The sequence below is a fragment of the Colius striatus genome, unplaced genomic scaffold, assembly GCF_028858725.1.
Source record: "Colius striatus isolate bColStr4 unplaced genomic scaffold, bColStr4.1.hap1 scaffold_45, whole genome shotgun sequence".
In the NCBI taxonomy this organism is placed as follows: Eukaryota; Metazoa; Chordata; class Aves; order Coliiformes; family Coliidae; genus Colius; species Colius striatus.
In genome coordinates, this window is record NW_026908526.1 from 259,698 (window position 1) to 267,337 (window position 7,640).

Sequence of the window (7,640 nt, forward strand, 5' to 3'; positions counted from 1 at the left end):
ACATTGAAGATCGGGAAAGGAAAACTCATCCTCTCAGACTAGTAAAATCGTTTCTTGACAGCTAGAAATCCACGGAATGAATCCCACCTCTGCTCTGCCAGGGGGTCAGTGCAGAATGCAGGCTCATGAGAAGTTCAGTCTCCAAGTAATTGCATTTTAGAAAAGGAAGAAACAGCTGCTGCAAAAGGAGGCCTGTGACAGAAACCCACCAGGGCTCCTGTCCCCTTTTCACACAGCCACTCTTGTCAGCACACAGCAGTATCTCTGCAGATCAGAGCAACAGCACAACTTCAGCATGTTTCACACCTGGGATCTGATCAAAGGCAGAGCGGGAGGAAATCTCCAGCCAACAGCCAGCGGTTACATTTGGCCAGAGGCCTTTGAAACATCAACCAGAGGCAAAAGGAGCTTTCTAAGAGAAGGACTCCCCAGTAAACAGCACTGAACTCTTTGGCAGAAATGCAGACTCCTGGCACAGCACCAGATGAAGCAACTTCCAGGGCAGGAATGGCAGGAGAGCACCGTTTTCATATTCGAAAGGAGGGCAGATTGGAAGGGGAAGATCCAGTGACACTGCTGCCTCCCTCCCAAGGACAGATGCTGGCCAGCCTGGCTGCTCTGCCTCTCACACACGCACACACGGCTCCTCTCACTCACTTTTGGGTCAGTGCAATCGATGCCACACTTACGCATTAGTGGCTGCGATGGCGTATTTCCCATCTCTTGTCAGCATCGCGCCCTCCGTGTTGGGATCACACAGCTCCACCATGAAACTCCTGTGAGCATTCTTGGGCACTCAAAACCTTTGCCTCTGCTGATGCATTATACCCACAGACCTGTGCAACCAATCCACTTTCCCTCCAAGTGGACTGAAACTACGTGCAGAAAATAATCACACCATCCAGTCTTTGTCAGATGATTTTTAGGTTCCAGACTATCTGAAGGAGAAGCCGTTCAAAGCACATGCCACTGAGATGTAGGCAAGTATCACTGTTTCCATTTTGCAGCATGACAAGGACCCACAACTTCAGAGTCAGGGCAGGTGGTTTTGCTTGCTGGAATCTGGCTTCAGACACAGAGTAAGGAGCAGTTTGGAGCTGCTTTACCTCCTGGTCCCGTCTGTTTCGGAAAGATTCACATTGTCTCCAAAGCCTCAGGGTGCACATCCCTTGGAGAGCTTTTACCCAAGTCCAGAACTGACAGACAACTACATTCTTTTTAACAACTGGGTCAGCTTCCAGGGCCAAATTAACAAACCCTCTGAGCAGCAGGAAGCAACTTCTGAAGTGCTGCTGCTTTGTGCCCGACAGCTGCGGAACACGGCAGTGTCACGTGGAGGCTGAGAAGGTCCTCGCCTGCTGTCTGCCCAAACTCTGGCAACCACAGGGTAAAGAAAGCACTTGAGCTATTACAACTGAGGCTAAGGTTTTGCTCACATGGCAAGAGTTATCCTGCCCTGGGTCACAGTATGAGATGTAAAAATACGAGGCAAACACTTTTGCTTTGCAGTATGTGACAGGAATATCGAGATCTACCTTAACCAGCTGCTCCAGAGGAAGCCGTGGAGAAGCATCAGTCACCTGACGGGCCTCAGCAGTCTGTTCATAAAGAAAGAAACATTACCTTGAGGCTGACAAGGGGATCCCTTCTGCCTGTCTTTCCAAACTGGGAACTGCCCTTTGCAGGGTGGGACCAAACTGTCACACACAGTAAAGTTATAAAAGCACTTGAAATTAGTACACATGACAGCTCTGTTCACAGGACAACAATGATCCAGCTCTAGATTTTAAAATAGGAAGCAAACACTTCTTTGTCAGTATATGACAAGAAAATCTATTTCTATCTCCATAAGCTGCTCCAGAGAAAGAGACACAGAAGAGTCATCAGTCTGTTCCAAAACAAGCAAACACATACTCAAGTTTTACAGTGCAAAGGTGGCAATAGGGAACCTCTGCTGCAGGCTGAAAGTCGACACTGGCCTCTGAGTGTCTCTGGAAGAGCCATTTCCCACCCCAAGTCAGTTGCATTTGTCACAAGCCAAGTGCAAACTTACGAGAGCTTCAGAGGGCTGATGTGCTTCATGACAAGAAGCTAAAATAACCAATCCTGCCTGAGACTGACTTACTGCTCCAGACTATCTCACACAGGGACCTTTGTCAAATGCTCACCACAGCTTCAAAGCCAAAGGGGTAAGGAAGCTGCAGTGTTTCACTGGGGAGACCGAGAGAGAGGACTTGGAAAGAGTGACGCAGGGCTTCCACCCTCCCTGGGGCTCCCCAAAAGGGAATGAATGGGTTTGCTTTGTCTGTCTTTTCAGGTTCCTTCAGTTGCTCCACACTAACCCTGAGCCTCCAAGACTTTTCCTGCTTGGTATGTTTTTGAGATGGCTGTGAGAGCTGATGGGAAGATGCTCCTTAACAGGGAAGGCACAGATGCCAGGGAACACACCAGCCTAGAAGAATGTTCACCTTACTGATGAAAGTGGCATTTGTGCTTTTACACCTGCTCATAAACAAAGAGAAAAAGAACTGTTTCCAAGAAATAAAAGCCATCTGAATTAGATCAATACTAGAAACATGGTCTGCATAAATGCACTACGTGGACTCCTGGGGTCACTGGGCCAGTTCCACTAAATCAGACTCACCAGGAGAGACATCCATGCCCAGAACTGGCAGAAGTCACCAAACAGTGACAGAATTACCAATGCCAGATTTGGGCTTAGTGTTTTCAGACCCACACACCTAAAGCATTCCATCTTAACTTGACTCTATACCATTCCATGAGGATCCCAGCCTGTGTTCTTCACAGAATACAGAGACAGAGCTCATGAGTTCCTAGACTCAGCCATCCTAACAGCTTTTCAAGTGACCTGATCCAACCATCCAGGGGCAATCTCTCCTCAAAATGTGGGTCATAAGTTGGGTTTGGTGTTGGCCCAAACCCCCCAGAAGGTGAGGAACAGGACCAAGTGTCCCAGCAGTGGTTCTGCAGTGGTTTGGGGTGACTTTTTCAAAAGCCATTGGGCAGAAAAACCCCAAACTGTTTAAAACAAAACAAAAAGCTACCTGATACAGTGTGAAAATGGCAAAAGCTACACACCAAACAATGTGAACTGCAAGAAAGAGCAAGCACACAACAACCTGTACAAACATCCCTCCTGCTGGCCACAGAGAGATGTAGAACACAGCAGCAGGTTCAGTTGTGCAAACCCGGAACCGACACAGCCCCAAAGCCAGCACAGCCCAGCTGTGCAACACCAGGTCCCACAGCCCCAAAGCCAGCACAGCCCAGCTGTGCAACACCAGGTCCCACAGCCCCAAAGCCAGCACAGCCCAGCTGTGCAACACCAGGTCCCACAGGGAACATTCTGGCAACTTCAAAGGAAACACAGAGCACCACTGGGCACACACACACACATCAGAGGCTCACTCTACAGCCGTGCAAGTGATGGCAGCAGGCAGTTTGGGCTCTGCTGAGTCAAACACACTGTGCTTACAGCAGAGACTGTGTTTAAATGGAAAATACAAGTCAATCTTTGGACCATTAATACAAGGCTGGAGTGGTTAGAATTCAGTGCCATGTACAGAAAAGGTAGGAGATTGTGATTTTCCTTACCACTTCTGGTATTCTGCTCACTGGCTCAGTTGGATTTCTAGAAGAAGAAATAAAAGGGATCAGAACTTAAAACAAAGCAGAGAAAACAGAGTCTCAAGCCTGAACATCAAAGCCTTGTGTTCTGAGAGCCCAGTGAGTGTGGAAATGCATCTGTGCACATCAACTGCTCTCTCTCGCTGCATTCACTGCAGCTAAAACCCCCCAAAGCCCCATTTCTCCTTTGTCAGCCATTGCTCTGAGACTGACAGGTTGAGAGCAGAACAGTGCAAGAGCAACTCTGCAGGTATTTTGTCTCTGCTGCCTGAGGATCACAAGGGTGAAGGCTGTGCTGCACTTCTGTGCTCTTGAGCAATCAGCCACCAACACACGAAGACAACTTTAGGCAATCTGTATATCCCTGGTACTGCAAACAGGAACCAGAGACGGGACTTGACTTTCTGAGCAAGAGCAGGGGTCGACTGGACACTCGGAAGTGTGAGTTACTTGAGGGGAAGAATCAGTGAGTGAGATTCCACTCGCTGACTGATCGGTGTCTGTGTGCTGCTGGTCACGAGTGACACGCTGCAACCCATCAGGCTGCTGTCTTGAGAACCAACAAGAACAAGCCCAGGGGCATCAGCTGAAAGGTTCCCATTGCTGTGGTTTGAACCCTATGTCTCAGCAGGCCTATAATTGCAACTCTGCTTTGAGTCAGATACATTAACATCTACCCCATGGTAACAAAAGCCAGGAGCAGCTGCAACCAGAAAGGTACAATCTGAATGCCTCTGCTCTTTAGAGGGACCAGGACAGGCTGGAGCAATGGGCCCAGGGGCTGAAAAGCTGCCCAAAGGGAAAGGCCCTGGGGGGGTTATTTGACAGCCCTCTCAGGAAGAGCCAGCAGTGTGCCCAGGTGGCCAAGAGGCAAATGGCTTCCTGGCTTGGACCAGCCATCGTGGTCAGCAGGACCAGGGCAGGAAGGCTGCACCTCCAATACTGTGCCCAGTTCTGGGCCCCTCACTACAAGAAGGACATCGAGGTGCTGGAGTGTGTCCAGAGATGGGCAACAAAGCTGCTGAAGGGTCTGGAGAACAAGTCTGATGGGGACAGACTGATGGAGATGGGGATGTTCAGCCTAGAGAAGAGGAGGCTGAGAGGAGACATGAGCACTCTGTACAACTGCCTGAAGGGGAGCTGTAGTGAGGTAGGAGTTGGTCTCTTCTCTCTAGGAATAAATGACAGGCCATGAGGAAATAGGTTCAAAATTCTTCCAGGGTAAGTTTAGATTGGCCATTAAGGAAGAACTTTTTTCCCTGAGAGGGTTATTAAGCATTGGAACGGGCTGCCCAGGGAGCTGGTGGAGTCCCATCCCTGGAGACATTCAAAAGACACACAGAGGAGGTGCTGAGGGACAGGGGGCAGTTTAGTGATGAGCCTGGCAGTGTGAGGTGAGGGGTGTGACTCGATGATCTTCAAGGTCTTTTCTAAGCACAGCAATTCTCTAATTCTCTGATTCTAAATGAAAGCACATCACAACCTGTGCAAACATACCTGTTACACACAGAGGTAGAACACAGCACCAAGCTCAGCATGTAGACCTGAAACCTACATGACCTCCAAACCATCACAGGTCACCTGTCCAGGTGCTACAGGCCATGTCCTGGCATGTTCCTAGGAAATACAGAGCATCACTAGGCACAGACACCAAGGGTCACATCAGAGCCGTGCAAGTGATGGCAGCACACAGTTTGTACTGCACTCAATCACACACACTGTGTTTACAACATGTACAAGGTTTTACTGGAAGATAGATTAAGTCAATGTTTGGAAGGTTAATACAAGGTTGCAGTGTTCAGAACTAACTGCAGTGTGTACAAAAACAGTGGGAGATTGTGTCTTTACTTACTGCTTTTGATGTACCATTCACTGGCTCACATGGACCTCTAGAAGAAGAAACAAAAGTGCTCTCCCTTTCAGGCAGCATTTCCATACCAGGAGAGGGGCTCCTGACCAGGGACTGCTGGAAAGCACTGCCACAGCTGCTGGAGTCATGTGCCCAAAGTTTACAAGCAGAGACACGTCAATTCAGGGGTTTTGCTTGCAGATGGCTATCAGAATGCTGTTGGTCTGAGACACACACTGACTCCTCAGTCTATTGACTGAGAACAAGCATTAGAAAGACACAGCAGAACCAGAAGCCAAGGACATCTACTAATTGTGGGGGAGACACACCTCTTTAAGGGGACTGGAAAACATGACCAAGCCAACAATGCTCATGTGGCTGAGACAGAACTGGATTGTACAAATACATCCATGGCAGCAACACCCCTGTAGCCAGGAGTGCAGTGGAATAGCTGTCACTGTAACCAAGACACCTGATTCTCTCCCCTCCATAAAGCTCAGGGATACAGAATTCAACCTGGAGCATAGAGTCAGCTTAGGAGAAAAACAGACTTGGAAAGAGAACTCATTGCATTTGCTGATGTGATCAACTGCTTCCTGAGCTTCACCTTGGGGAAGGATTAACTATCCCTTCATCCCACTCCACACCACAGGCAATGCCCTGCAGGGTATTGCTCTTTTTCTCCAGCCTGCAATGGACATTGTCTTTGGGACAAGAAGAGCAGTGGCTTACAAATGAAGTTGTTGTTGGCATGTTTTTGCTCTTTCCTCTATCACTAGGACACAAAACCCCCAGTTGGAGGTTTCAGAATGCAAGAAATAGTCAAACACTGAGAATCAGACTCTTCTGAGATGGGAACAAATCAGGTGTTTACGCTACACTGGGTGTTTGTCTTTGCTCTAAAAGCAGTAACAGCAAACACAGAGAATAAGGAACCTCTCAGCGTAGAGGAAACATTTCCCCGCCCAGCAGCACTGTCTGTGCCTCAGTGTGTCTGTGCTCTCTGTGGGGCACTGACACAGCACAGAGATCCCAGCCAGAGCTGCTGTGGCCCTGCAGAGGAGAAGGCTGAGCTCAGGGGCCCTTCTCAGCGCTGAGGGCTTCCTGCAGGGCGGGGGGGGAGAGGCTGGGGCCGGTGTGTGCTGTGTGGTGGGCAGGGACGGGACACGGGGTGCCGGGCACATGCTGACACAGGGGCGGCCACCCAAGGCCCTCCCTGGGTACCCCCAGGCACTGCCCATGTGCAGCCTGGGGTGTGAGGGGACGCGGCACGCAGCGGCCGCACGGGCACAGAGACACACAAGGGCAGCATCTGCCCAGCTCCTGCTTGTGCCCTCCCAGGGGAGGCCTTGGCAGCTCAAAAGGAGGGGGTTTACCCAACAAGGTGTGTTAGAAAGCTAAAACGAGGCTTTGGATGCTGATAACTGAAATTGAGACCTGAGAATGAGGGATTGAAAGCTGAAAAGAAACAGGTTAAAGCTAAAAAGAAGAACTTGGGGCACAAAGTGAGACTTTGGAATGTAAAGCTGGAGGACTCTGCTCCAAGCAATAAGGTTAGGAAAGGCAAAAAAGAGGCTTTGGAAGCTAAAAATGAGCATCTGAGCCACAAAACGAGCCTTTTGAGGTTAAAATTGAGTGTTTGGAAGCAAAGAAATGAGGGTTTAAGCACAAAAATGAGACTTTGAAAATAAAGGTGATGGTTTGGACCTAGAAGAGGATGATTTGAAATCTAATCCCAAGGTTTGGAAGGTGAAAATCGGGCTTTGGGAGCAAAAATTAGGGTTTGGATCACCAAGTGAGGTTGGAAAGTTTTACATGGGGGCTTAGGCCTCCAAATAAGGCATTGGAATCTAAAAGGGAGGGTTTGGGCCCCCAGAGGAGGGTTTGGAAGCAAAACCTCTTGCTTTGGATGGTGAAAATGAGGCTTTGTTCCCAAAAGTACCACTTTGGAAGCTAAAAATGAGGGTTTGGATGCAAATCAGGAGGTCTTGGCTCCAGAGCGAGGACTGAGCCAGCCAAGTTGTACCTTCCCAGCCCTTTAGGTGTGGGAGCTGCCCTCAGTCGTGTGCAGTTCGTCTGCTCAGCCCAGATGAACAAATGCAGGGTGCAGGCCAGAGAGATGGGGTGGGCACTGAGGCACACA